Source organism: Hesperophylax consimilis, chromosome 26 (assembly GCF_061612785.1).
Source record: "Hesperophylax consimilis isolate HC1 chromosome 26, BYU_Hcon_1.0, whole genome shotgun sequence".
Lineage (NCBI taxonomy): Eukaryota > Metazoa > Arthropoda > Insecta > Trichoptera > Limnephilidae > Hesperophylax > Hesperophylax consimilis.
In genome coordinates this window covers 9,132,675-9,147,761 of record NC_142861.1, presented here as the reverse complement: position 1 = coordinate 9,147,761, position 15,087 = coordinate 9,132,675, and the positions used below count along the sequence as shown (strand labels likewise).

The 15,087-nt window shown below is 32.4% G+C and overlaps 1 protein-coding gene across 1 annotated transcript in view; it reads right to left on the bottom strand.

The window, feature by feature from the left end:
- Positions 1-15,087, bottom strand: part of Dh44 (corticotropin-releasing diuretic hormone 44) — a 435,996-nt gene that overhangs the window by 420,203 nt on the left and 706 nt on the right. The gene's annotated exons all lie outside the window — the stretch shown is intronic.

Genomic DNA, 15,087 nt, shown 5'->3' with positions numbered 1-15,087 from the left:
TAAACATAATTGAAATGAAAAAAGAATAATAAAGCGAATGAACTTAATTTAATGATGTCAGGCATTCTTTAAAATAGTTCCTTCCCTTCATAAATAACCAATTCTGAATATATAATTTTTTTTATTTATTTTATTTTGTACAATATTTTTTTACATTTTAAGTTTTCCAGTAATGTAGGCCTCACTGGGTGGCTACCCCTGAGGCCTTCATTTTATAATATGAAAATATAATCTACATAATACATTTTAAGAGAAAATAATATATTAAAAATTAAAAATATATTTAAAAAAATAATAATAATCTTGTGTTTGTGAGTGATTTGTGTTTATATTGGTTTTGTGTGTTACTTGTAGGTTTTATTTTTATTTTATGCTATGACATTTTGGTAATACATTTTTTTTCTTTAATCCATTTTGTAATTTTGTGTGTGAATTTTTTTTTATTTTCCTCAATTTTAATTACAAGTTTTACACTGTTGAAAGCTTTTATAGCATGGTATTGGTAGTGTCTTTGTCCAAAGCTTGAATTTACTGTCGGAGTTTTTATGTTTTCTTTGTAAGCTTGTCTAACTGGTCTGTTAGTGTTATTTTGTGTATGTTGAAATTTATTTTTTTGTCAAAAATGTAGTTAAGTAGTGATTAATCGTATAATTGGCGTATATCTAGTACGTCACAGCTGTTGAATATTTGGTCTGTATCAGTCAGACTATGTTTTTTTAGTATTACCTTTAAGATCGTTTTCTGTGCGGTTTCTATGTAGTTGATAGCCGAGTTTTTTGCTCCTCCCCAAGCAATAATTCCAAATTCTATTATTGATTGGCAAAGTGCAAAATATATTGTTTTAATTTTTTTTTATATATGTTTCTTATGTTTAGGAAAATGTGTATTGTTTTGAGAAGTTTATTTGTGATTTGTTTGATGTGAGGTATCCATCTAAGGTTATTGTCAATTACGATTCCTAGATACTTTATTTGTTCTGTTTTTTCTAGAGGAGGGCAATCGCAGATTTTTTTGTTTTTAAACATTCGTGTATTTTTATGGTGTTTGTGTTGTTTTTTGGCTGTCCCGTGCTATTTATACTGTATGTTGTGAATTTTGTCTTTGATATGTTAAGTGTAAGTATGTTTGAGTCAAGCCATGTTTTCACTTGCGAGATTCCCAAATTCGCTATGTTATATACATTATTCCAATCCTTAGATTTGAAAATTAAAACTGTGTCATCAGCATAGCTAACTATTTCACCGTCTATTTTCATGCTACAAAGTTCATTTATGTAAATATTAAAAAGAACGGGCCCTAGTACGCTTCCTTGTGGAACTCCATATGTAATCGGCAGTGGTTTACTAATATGGTTGTTAATTTTGACTTGTTGAGTTCTGTTACTCATATAACTTTTTAATAGTTGAAGTTCCTTGCCTTTGATAAACATGTTTTCTAATTTTTTTAAAAGTGAATTGTGGCAGATTGAGTCAAAGGCTTTAGCTAAATCTAGATATATCGCTATGCATTTGTATCCTTGATCTAAGTTGCTATGTATATAATCTATTGTACATGCCAAAACTTCTTTTGTGCCTACTTTGTCTCTAAATCCATATTGGTTATCCGAGATTAATTTGTTTTCTTCTAGGTATTTTATAATTTGTTTTTTTAATACTCTTTCGAAAATCTTTGAAAGCGAGTTTAACAGAGTGATTGGTCTATAGTTGGTTATTTCCATTTTGTCTCCGGATTTATAAATGGGGATCACTAGTCCTTTTTTAAGAGTACTAGGAAAGCAAGAGTGTGTTAAACTAAGGTTGATTAAGTGTGTTATAAGTTTTAAAATTTCATTTTTTAATATCTTAATGCAATCCGTTGTTATCTCATCTAATCTAATCTAATAATATTAGGTAGATGATCACATACAGGAAAGGAGTTGAAGTATGTGAATCTTGTAAAGATAAAAATAAAAATATATTGAATTGAAACTTACGATTTACGCGATCTTCATATTTCTCAGCATTATAGTGATAAAGTTACTGCATTGTGTTATTTGTTAATATTTGTGACATGTCTGAAATTTTTCATTTAAGTAAAAATTTTACGGAAATTTTTGACGAAGAGTAAAACAAAAAAGAATTTAAATATTGAAGACAATATTAGTGATTTTTAAACGCAAATCTGAAACAGAAAAATCAGAAAGGGAAACGGTCACATCTGGGACTCGAACCCAGGACCCTTGTCTTTCCGGGACAATGCTCTACCAACTGCGCTAATGGGACCCTATCCTCATCGGTCACTTTTAACTGTATCATACTTCGAATAAGAACTACCAACGTTGTCTTCATTTTTTCACCGCACATTTTTATTGGCAACTATCTTTATGTATGATCGCAAGATTCAACCCGAACTAAATGCAATCCTAGACAGCGTCTTATAGATAAACCTATCTTATTGTTTTTTATTTTTAATGTGCGACATCTATTGACTTTTTCTGCAAGTCTAGAAATGAATTATTATTTTTCGGAATAACTTATTGAGTAAAACCTCAAATTATAATATTTAAATATTGAAGACAATATTAGTGATTTTTAAACGCAAATCTGAAACAGAAAAATCAGAAAAGGAAACGGTCACATCTGGGACTCGAACCCAGGACCCTTGTCTTTCCGGGACAATGCTGGTTAGAGCATTGTCCCGGAAAGACAAGGGTCCTGGGTTCGAGTCCCAGATGTGACCGTTTCCTTTTCTGATTTTTCTGTTTCAGATTTGCGTTTAAAAATCACTAATATTGTCTTCAATATTTAAATATTATAATTTGAGGTTTTACTCAATAAGTTATTCCGAAAAATAACAAAAAAGAATTGATTTTTATAAAAATATTTTTTTTTAATTTATTTGTATGGTACTCAAAACGTATGAATGTATAGATTAAAAAACATGAAACGTGTTATGTATTAATTGAAATATCTTAATACATATAAATGTATTTGAATTCAGGGAGTAAAAACTCATTAGAGTCAAATAAAATGTTTAACGCCAATATTTACGAACTCGCTTTTCAACATAATGCCTCTAGTTTTCCTCGTTTAATTTAAAAATAGGTTTTTTTTCTGTCAAAAGAGAGAAAAACTCTAGCAAACGTGCGGGTTGTAAAACTAAGAAAAACCCTTTTTCAGAGCTGGCATGCAGAACCTTAATTATAAGAATACGATTACATGTTTTCTTTTATACTGTTCTGCGAATTCTGAGGGTCGTTTTTTTATTTCTTCACGAGGTTTTACAAACACTTGAACCCTTTCACAGTTCATGACATCTGTTGAATGTAATTACGAACTTTTGTTTATTTTACTAACACGTCAAATAATTACGTATTTAAATTAATTCGGTTTTAACATATTTCCTATGGAGGTTAAATAAAACAATATTAGCTCCATAAAAACTACGAATGTATTATTTAAAAAAAAAAACCTTTTTTTTAACCTACATGGGACACCAGTGTCTCCTCCATACAAAAATTGATAAAATATATATTTCACTACATTTACATACTAGGAAGCTATTAAAATAGTTCTTCAAATGATTTTTGATTTACTTAATGGCCTATGTTTTATAATTTGAAGCTTAAGTAGCAAATCTCCTTAATTTTTATTAAAAAAATGTATTATTCAATTCGATTTGGGAGGCGGGTACGGGTACCGCCGCCCCGGGAACCATTCATTAGATAACCAACATCTCGGCCATAGGTCCCTAAGTGGTTTGCTACGTTTGGTGACTTAGTAGGGGTGCCCGGGTTCGTGGAGTGAGGATTTTCTAGGCGGTGGATGCATCTGCTCACGTACAGCGTGGCAGGCTGGATTTGGAGAGACTTCCTGAAGGAGATCTTTTTACCTCACCAGCAGGACTCTTTTGACCCATTGTCTTGCACCACAGTGGTAGGGATGAATTCAAGCATCCGTCACTCCTCGACACAACGACCAGATATCTCAATTCTCATTTATAGAGGCTTAGCGCATACAATTTGAAATAAATAAAGCACATGGAAATAGAGTGATTTTTTTTTAAATTTAATGGCAGCAGGAGCGCATATCCGATTTGTTTGAGATTTATAACATGTAGGTAATTAAAGTAGTGAATCTAAGAATTGGTAAAACTTTGGAAAATCATTAACAGATCGCAAACTTTAAAAAAATACACACCAAGGTTGTGTTTGCTTAAAAAATAAAGATTATATTGAAATCAAAATCAATGAAATCACAAAAAGTAACTCAAATAGAATTTCAACTTGTTCAATATACATATGATTTGAGATTTTCACGGCGAAAAGTATTATAGTCATAGACATATGAATATTAGTAGACCTGCCCTAAGTGATTAAAAGCGTATTATTCCCCACTCCCCATACCGGTTCCATTGGAGCCGGCTGGGCTCGCGTATGGCTTCCCGTGAATCTTGAGAATGTGACGTCATCATTCTTGTTCGAACTAGCGTCGAGCTATGGTCGAGGCATTTTATGAAATAACACGGCAAAATAGTGGCTTGTGATATGAAAACTTGTAAAAATAGATGTGAAAAAGAGAATAAACCCAATTGTCGTATTACATTCCATGTGTAAGCATCATTTTAAGCTTATTCACGTCGTGTAATATGAATCAGTTGTAGAAACATATACTATCACATCGAGCCAACATTGGTCGAATGTAGCGATTCTCAAGTGTGCGCATCGTTGTTACTGGGAAGTAAATTATGAACACTTATAAAAGTGTCTCAACTAAATACGTAAACAAAATATTTGACTCTGAAAATAGAAGAATTTTTTTTTTACCGAATTTGGACTTCGCAAATTTGTTCATAACGTGGCGAGTAATTTGCGCTCCCATGTAAAAATGTCTATTCATTCAAAAGCAGATTTTACTTTAAAGAACTAAATGGTGATATTATAATGCGAGATGACTATATACTGTCAGATTGATTTATTGACGAATCACAGTCAGCTTTACCCCCTTCGTTCTTCAACAGTTGATTTTACCCCTCACCTTTAATTTCTAGTCTATATATTCATATGTCTGTGATTATAGTGGTGTATATTTAAATCAATCAAATCACTAAAAGTTACTCAAATAGAATTTCAACATGCTCAATATAGATATGATTTGAGATTTTCTCGGCCAAAAGTATTATAGTGAATTATATTGAAATCAAAATCAATCAAATCACAAAAAGTTACTCAAATAGAATTTCATGATCTTCAATGTAGATATAATTTGAGATTTTCTCGGCCAAAAGTATTATATTGAAATCAAAATCAATCAAATCACAAAAAGTTACTCAAATAGAATTTCATCATGTTCAATGTAGATATGATTTGAGATTTTTACGGCCATAATTATTATAGTCATTTATTTTTGGGGTATTATACCGTGTTGTATTATACCTCCTTCATAAGCCAACGTTTACAGTATCCATCATCAGGGCAGATGTGTGACACTGTAATGCTGTCCAAAACGTTGGTTAAAGAAGGAGGTAGCGCAACACGGCATAATTCCCCAAAAATAAATCACAATAATGTTTAATATAGTTTAATTATTTAATTGAAGAGAACTGATGTACATTGCCTTTAAATCTAATTTGTTATTTGGTTTCGAATAAAAACTTTTCTAGTATCCAAATCTCAAACGAAACGGACAAGCGAGTTACATTTGACATGGATAGGATTTAACTCGATCAATCTAGTTTGAAATCGACCCATCCATTACTGGGAATAAAGATCTGTAGAACTTTTATACTAAACAATACTTGAAGAAACTTGTGGGACTATGTCACCCCAATTACGGAAGGTTGTGAGACGATAGGAAATGAAAAAGATATAAACTTTCTCTTTGCTCATTCTATTACCTTCCTCAATCCCCTTAATCGTGAAATTGGGAATGCCATTATTCCACTTGATCTACCGAATGTTTAAATTGTATAATTTCAAGCAACAATTTTTTACAATGGGGATATTAGAACAGACGCGGCTAACCTAATCTAACCTAACGTTAACTCGTGCACTGAAGCACCAACAAAATTAAACAACAACTCCGTAATAATTTTACTTATTAAATTAGACACAATCTTTATAAATGTTTAAATAAAGTTAATTACCTATCAACACACACAAATTTTGTAAGCGCGGCTTCCCGCGCAAGAGCTATAACGGGTGAATCGAGGTAGGTTTCAATCAGGGAGATGTAGCGAAACGCACGGCTGCATTGTGTCATTTTGTATGAAGCCCAGCAAACATAGCCAAACGATCATAATGGCAAAATGTACTGAAAAAATGGCGGCAACCGTGCAACGCCGCGCCGGGGGATAATACGAACAGCGTCAGAATCATTGGGACCATTCCGGAGAAAAGGGCTCGAGCGAAGTATTTCTTACATAGGTTTTAAACGGTTTTGTTATATTTCACTTGTAAAATTTAATCATGCGTCCACGGGTCAGCAAATATCGCGTGCGTTATTTTTAATCGCACATTATATGAAACCTATTTTGTCACTCTAATTATTATCATTTTTTTCAGTTGTAGGTGGGATCTTTTGTTTATGCTTCTCATTTGCCAACTTCAGATACATGCGCGCCGCGAAGAAAAAGGTTTATTCTGTGTTATTATACAGGTATCCGGGGGTAAAGTGCACTAACTTCGGGGGATACTAAATACTTTTTTGAAATTCCAACGTTTTAAGATAGTTTTTAGGTAAAAAAAACAGTTGAATTGTTTGTTTAGGAAAATTAACATTCTTCTATGGAAAAATGTTTTAGTACGGAAAAAAATTGGGATTTCGAAAAAAATTATTTATCTTTTTTACTTTTACCATCATAACATCACCCGAAGTTAGTAAACTTTACTCCCAAATACCCTGTATAGAATCATTTTTTTATCGTTATTTTGATATTATGTTCCTCAAAAACCTTGACCTTCTTAAAAATTAACATGCAACACATTATATTTTTGATTTGGTGCTCAGTTCATTATCAAACATTCAATGCAGCGGCCGCGGCTGCACTAAACGTAGATATTTTTAACACCGGAACGGAGGCAAAACCTTAATAACTATGTAATTATATAAAAAATAAAAAAAATTAACACATATTTTGTTGGCTTACTGCCAGAAGTCATTAACTATACAGGGTGTATCGGCACTAACCCGACAAACTTTAACCAGCTATTCCTTAGCACATTTGGAGTAAAAAATGTTATGTGCACTTTGCTGTCCGATAACGTTTTTTTTTAATAAAAAATTAATTAAACATATTTTCACCACATGTCACCACTGTTTTATCCTTTGTCAAAATTTGAAAGCAACATCGCAACTCTCGCGTGTTGCTGCGAACGAAGCCCGTATTACATAATCCAGTACCAGAAAAGAAATATTTTATTTAACAATAATGATTATTCACATTTTTCGTATGCGAATCACTGATTGTCTTCTTGTATTGTACACATCAGTTTTATTTTTGTATCTAAATTGTTTCACCTCTGGAATGCTTTGGTTTCACCTCTTACGCGTTTCACGTATTAAATAGTCTAATTTTGAAACTAAGAAACTAATTAGTAGATTTCCTGAATTTATAATCGAAGTCCAATAATTCTGAGCACTTTTAAAAACAATTTTCCTCACTTAGGTACTTATCAATAATAATAATTGGATTATTTGAACAGCGCCGTTGTTTTTTAAATCACCGTAAGTGCTCTGTCAAAATGTTACTTGCTAGGCTATCCTACAACGTATATTTTTTAATAAATTTAGTTATTTACAACTTCGCGGAATGTGATTTATGAATATTATTGCTTATGTTAAAAGCCTTCCAGAATTACCGGAATATAACGAGCAGCTTGACACACTTAAGTTTATTTCCACTAATTTGAAGGTACAAAGAATGTATAGTTTTAAAAACAATCCCGATGAATCAAAAAACGGTTCATATAAAACTGCTGCGCAACACACTGAGACAAAGGAAAGCACTCACACAAACGTCATGACTGCATTGGATTGACCACCTGCAAATGAATGCTGCCAGATTGCTAATTTATTTAAACAATAATTATTAAATTTTATTTAAAATATCGCAATTTTTTTTAAAAAATCGACAATAAATTACAACTATAATTTAAAAAAAATATTCTTAACCCCACGCTTTTTCGTAATTGATTAATTAATTCAGAATTTAAACGTTGCTTGAAATGACTAGCCGTATTTGGTGACCAGATCTGAATATCCAGGTTCAGAATTTAAACGTTGCTTGAAATGACTAGCCGTATTTGGTGACCAGATCTGAATATCCAGGTTTAGAATTTAAACGTTGCTTGAAATGACTAGCCGTATTTGGTGACCAGATCTGAATATCCAGGTTCAGAATTTAAACGTTGCTTGAAATGACTAGCCGTATTTGGTGACCAGATCTGAATATCCAGGTTTAGAATTTAAACGTTGCTTGAAATGACTAGCCGTATTTGGTGACCAGATCTGAATATCCAGGTTCAGAATTTAAACGTTGCTTGAAATGACTAGCCGTATTTGGTGACCAGATCTGAATATCCAGGTTTAGAATTTAAACGTTACTTGAAATGACTAGCCGTATTTGGTGACCAGATCTGAATATCCAGGTTCAGAATTTAAACGTTGCTTGAAATGACTAGCCGTATTTGGTGACCAGATCTGAATATCCAGGTTTAGAATTTAAACGTTGCTTGAAATGACTAGCCGTATTTGGTGACCAGATCTGAATATCCAGGTACTTCCTCACCTTCCACTCCTTCCCTTAGCCATAAAACTTACCCCAATTCAACATAAAAATTGTTTAAATTATCGGATGTAATGAAATGCATAATAATTAGACCCCAAAATACTTAATTATTCAGGGAAATAAACCCCTGAGTCATCAGTTGGAAATACCAACGACATTAAGTGAAATTAACAATGCAATAATCCTATTATTGCATTGTTTAAAATTTCACTTAATTATTAGCATTAGCAAATAATATTGGGATTAGCAAATAATAATTTACGACAATTTACTCGGAAATCAATAAAGCCAGAATAATAAAAAAAGAAAGTTATCACTTACGTCGTCTGTAAGTGGCTTTACCAAAGTTTGATAATGCCGTCAGAAGGTGAAACAGCTGTCACGCGTAATAATAATTACAACTAGCAGAACTTGTTTATAAACACACTGTTTTTATAAATTTTTTAATAAGACTGTTAAAATAAAAAAAATCTCTAAATTGAAATGGAGTTCTACAAACTAAACTTAAAATCAAATAAATTTATTGCGAAGGTTCAAAGTACTGTACTGTAATATTATATTAAATAATTTTTACGTGTTTAATTATTGTTTAAAGTCAGATTAAAGCGATTAAAAAACCCACCTGGCAATTCTTATTCGAGTTTCGTTGTTTTTACGTATTGGCGCGCTTACAAGCATCAGTCGTCTCATTTTTAACCATTAATATTTAGTGTGTAGGAAAGAGAGAAGACGCTTTTCGACACACTTGTCGAAAAACTTGTTGAATGCCGACGGGCATACTCTTCTACAGATTTTATTAAATATTGATATGTAGGTAATATTGATGTGTAAATGAATGACATTGTGAGAATTTTACCAATAAATAATAAATGAAAATGCGGACATGTAGTTTATGTTAATTTTTTTATTGGAGCATTTGTTCGAAGTGACTACCATTATTTTCGATGCAAGCGTGTAGTCTTGTTATATTTTGATTATTTAAGTTTGCAGGATTTGCTTTAATTTCTGCAGCGGCTTCCATCACTCGTTCGAGCAGTTGCTCTCTTGAGGCTATTGGCTTAGCATACACTTTTTCCTTGAGAGCCCCCCACAGGTAGTAATCCAGGGGGGTCAGGTCGGGTGATCTTGGTGGCCAAGCAATGGCCGGACTTCCACGGCCTATCCAACGACCAGGAAACTCGACATCCAAGTAGTTCCGCACGGCAATCGAATAGTGTGGTGGGGCTCCATCGTGCTGGAACCACATTCTCCGTAGTAATTCGAGGTTCACATCTTCCAGAATCTCGCCCAGTTGCACTTGTAAGAACTCCAAATACATCGGTCCATTTAGTCTGGGAGGCAACTCGATTGGACCGAGTATTTGATTTCCCAGGATTCCTGCCCACATGTTGATGGAAAATCTGTCCTGGCTCGACGACTCCCGAACAAGCTTGGGGTTTTGTTCAGCCCAATGGTGCAAGTTGTGCACATTTAGCACTCCTGTTTTAGTGAACTGTGCTTCGTCGGTAAACAATATGTTTTTCATGAAGTCTGCATCTCTTATGACATTATGCAGCATTCTTCTGCAGTACACGACTCTGGAAAAGTGGTCATTCTCCATGAGGCCTTGGCAGCGCCTATAGTGAAAAGGTTTGAGCCCGTGCTTCTTCAGAACTCTCCATACCGCCATGTGTTCCCTGTGTCCTATCATCAGAGCGACCCGACGCACGGACAGCGTGGGGTCTTCGGTAATTAAGTTCAGGATTCTCTCCTCAACTGCCACAGGAACGATGTTGTGTCCTCCGCCGGCGCCTTCAATCCGTCCGATGCCACAGTCACGCAATTGTTGATACATCTGAAACAAAACAACAAATAACAACTGCTTTTATTATTCAGCTCAGTAATAATGTCAAATAAACAATCGCGGGCTTTTTCACTCATTTTATTTTTAAAGAACACTTATTTTAGGCACATATCAGAAAACTTACGTTTTCTCTTCATTTATTTCATTTTTTTATAGTAAAATGTATAACAAAGTGTTTTAAATTATAATTTTCTTAACTAGGTACGGTTGATATCTTGGATTCACAGGGGTGAAATTGAATTCAAGTAATTTAAATAATCCCATGGTGAGAAAGGGAGTGAATTCAATTGCAGTGAATGATGCATTTATTAGAGATTAAAATTAATTAACTTTTTAAAACGCCGTTTAGTGACCACTGAACACAAATCACCTAAAGTACAATTTACATTTTTAAAGTTGGTGGCCCCTTGTTATGTTTTTAATGTTCCCAGTTTAAATTTCAAAAGCGCTTTTTGGCATTATCAATGAATGTAAATAGTTTCAATAAACAATTGATAGGGTACAAACCTGGACAAAGGTAGCATGGTGTGGGACGCGTCTTCCAGGAAACCTCATGCGATACTCCCTTACGGCTGCTCGTGAATTTCCATTGCAAAATCCATAAACAAAAACAATATCTGCTTGCTCGGCAGGTGGATAATTGAGGGGCATATTTCAACAGTAAAAACTTAGATAACAAAACAAAAACGAAACTAGAAACTTGATGACATGCGAACTCCCAAAACAGCACTGACCACTGATACGAGACGGGGTGGCGGAAACCACACGGGACTTGAGACAGAATATGTGTGAAAGAGATGACAGTAGCGCGGCGTTGCCAATTATTTTACCCCTATACTGTGGGCAGTAGCGGAGTGTGGAAATTTTATTTATTTTTTGTTTTTAAAAGAAAAAAAATGTTACCGGACAGCAAAGTGTACATAACATTTTTTACTCCAAATGTGCTAAGGAATAGCTGGTTAAAGTTTGTCGGGTTAGTGCCGATACACCCTGTATATAATATAATATGCAAGTAAAAATAATAACAATGCTGATGATGTATTACAACTACTGTTATGCGGAAAGTTTAATTTTGTTTTATTCATAATATAAAATAAAAAATTGTACTTAGTCACTTTCACAAATATTATGATGTAACAGCGAATGGTAATATTTTTTGTCTCGCAAAAATTCAGCAACATATAGGGTTTTCCAATAAGAGGTGTTATTTTATATTCAATCGTAAAAGATCAATGGTTTCGTTGCTTGTGTGGTACGTAGCGCCGTTTTGTTAAAAGTAAACGTTGTCCAAATCAAAACCATCCAATTTTGGCAATAAAAAAATCATTAATCATCTCTCGATAGCGCAATCTATTCACCGTAACTGTTGCTCCAGCCTCATTTTCGAAAAAGTAAGGTCCAATAACTACGCCGGACTATGAACCGCACCAAACAGTCACACGTTGAGGATAGAGAGACTTTTCAACAATAAATCTTGGGTTTTCCGAGCCCCAGATGCGACAATTTTGCTTTTTGACGAAGCCACCGAGGTGGAAATGGGCCTCATCACTCAAGATGATTTGCATTTGATTCACTCAAGTTAATTTTAATAATTTCAATGCGTTGTTGAAGCGTATATCGTTCCATTTTTATTAATGACGTAGTTTTTACTTATCAAATGTCAAAAAATGACAGCTTCAAAAGTAATATCTACCGAAATAGCGGGCTATTCAAAATAACACCTCTTATTGGAAAACCCTGTATTTTAGTGATTTTTAGGCAGTTTTATGTACATTTTCACAAATTACCCACTGTCGATAGTAGTGACAATTAAATATTTTAGTAATTTTATCATATTTGTGATAATTAGCACTATTTACTGGATAATGCATGACTCCGTTTTTAGAAAATTGTCACTTAATGACTTTTGGCAGTAAACCGACAATTTTGTAAAAAAAAGGTCTGAAAATATATTAATTCCTTTTGCTACCTTCAATATACGCGGAAAATATTGGAGGACTAACCTAGCAGAACCTTGCGCAATTGTCCACTCAGATACTAATCGGCTAAAAAATTGTTTTATAATAACTTTTTTCCTGATTTTACTGGTTTTAACTCATGACGGGCGTCTTCAGAGAGATCTAGAACTGATCCGATCAATAATAAAAAAGTTTTAGAGTGTTGTAAAGATGTTTTACACCAAAGAAAAATTAAAATGGAAAACCACCGTCAAAAAAAATCAACGCTTAATTTGTAAAGCTGTAATATCATTTCATTTTTTTCTTTAAAAAATTACGAGAACTTGTAAAATATGGAAACATTTGAATATTTTAAATTCCCACACTGTTGAGAAAAGTTTCATGAATTTGAAGCGCGAACAAGGACGAAAGGAATTTGCGTTTTTATGAGACAAGCATCGCCTGGTAAAATAGTTTTAAAATTATTGTGTGTTGTGTTTTAGTAAAAGGGGTGTAAAACCCTGACATTTTCTCTTTGTAATCCGTCAAAAGTATTGCAAGGATTGTGACATAAAGTAGCGGCATCCAGAACTGAAGGCTGTTACGGTATTTTGGGGATAATATTTTAAAACAAATAAGAATTTGCTATTCGAGACATTTTTCCGTAAGTTTTTAATTCCTGGATATCCATAATGTGATCTTTAAAAAATATATGAGGCATAGTAGGTAAGATATTTTCATGGGTTTTGGGGGAAACGAGCCGCGATCAAATAACAGGATATAATAATAATCGGTAAAATTTTGTTGTTATTGGATCTTTCTTTTTTGATCTAAGAACTGTTAAAAATATTTTTTTTAAATAAAATTTGAGCAACGAAGTATATTTTCTACCAAGTACCTATCTTAATATCTTTTTGATCGGCAGATATAATTTTCAAATTAAAAAAAAATTAAATAATCTTTTCTTTAAATGTATTATTTTGTAATTCCATTATGCCAATTTTTTAGAAAGTTCGATAAAAAAAAATTTGAAATTATTTATTTATTGAACCTTAGAAAGTGCAATCAAAACAATTTGAAATTATTTATTTATTGAATCTTAAGACGGGTTGTTTCGGAGAACTTGAACAATTCTTCAAATTTTAAAGTTAATTTTCAAATTCTGTGAAAGATATTTTTAAGTTCTGTTTTATTTTAGTTCTGTCAAGCAACTAGCCTATAATGATACGTATCATAACAGAATTTGAATAGGACTTTCACAGAACCCGTAAATGAACATTGAAATTTGATGAATTGTTCAAATTCTCCGAAACAACCCGTCCTTAGTAAATGTGAACTTGTTCGTCTATTCATATTTTGATATGTTATTAAAATTAACTATGAGGTATCCATTCTTCGTTTAAACAGTATCTTAGGTTTGAATAGACAGTTTATTTTACAGAAATTTGAACACTTTTAATTTGACTTTTTTTTTAAACTCCTTAATTATATTGAACGTAGGCGTAAGTTACTTTGTTAAAATTAATGAAAAGTTTCAAGTGCTTTTTTCTCTGTTCAGCTTAGTATTTTAGTATTCCTTTCACTTTTCAATTAGCTTTATGTCTACCACTATCCGATACCTGACTTTCATACTAATAAATATACTTATTAAACTATGACGGTGTAATAATCAAAGAGAAACATGAAATCTGTTCACGGGAAACATTCTACATTATTTATGTAAGTAGTTCTTAGTGAATTCACCATGACAGATAAGATTATTATGTATTCCATCCCCTATTTTTCAATTTGTCAAATTAAATTTAAAACCATTTCACAACTCTATTTTACAACTCCTTTATGGAAATAATAAAAAATATTAATAAATCATACAAACAATTTTGTCTTTAATGATATTTTTTCCAACTTTTGCAACCTAACACCATCTTAATACATCAAAGATATTAAAATGTAGTTTTTTTATATAATATCGTTGATAATCTAATTACGTGAGTAAAAGGATAATGATCTTAATTCAAATTAAATCTCTTTTAGTAAATTGTCATATAGCAGAAAAATACATCTTGTTGTTGAACTAGAACTAGTTATAATTGCGTTGAAATTATTTGACTTTTCGCTAATCTTATAAAATGAGATCCTTACAGGATGAAGCCATTTAAAGAGTTATTTTTAACATCTAGCAACGAAAGTTACTTTCATTTTTGTAATGGTTTCGTTTTAAAAAAAATCGTAATGAAAATGTAATTTTAAAATATTTACCTGATAATTTTTTTTATAGTGAAAATGTCATTTTAAACTCTTTCTCTGATAATTTTTCTGTAATGAAAATGTCATTTTAAAGTCTTTCTCTGATAAATTTTCGAATGTCATTGGTTCTGTTTTCATTGTACATTTGAATTAATTCATATGTGATTATTTATCCACAAGAATATAATATTATCTAAACGTAATTTCGGACAAAGAGTTTATCACCATGTACAGCATTTTATAAGTAAATTTTCTTTTATTTGTTCTTCTAAATAAATTATCAGCTACCAATAT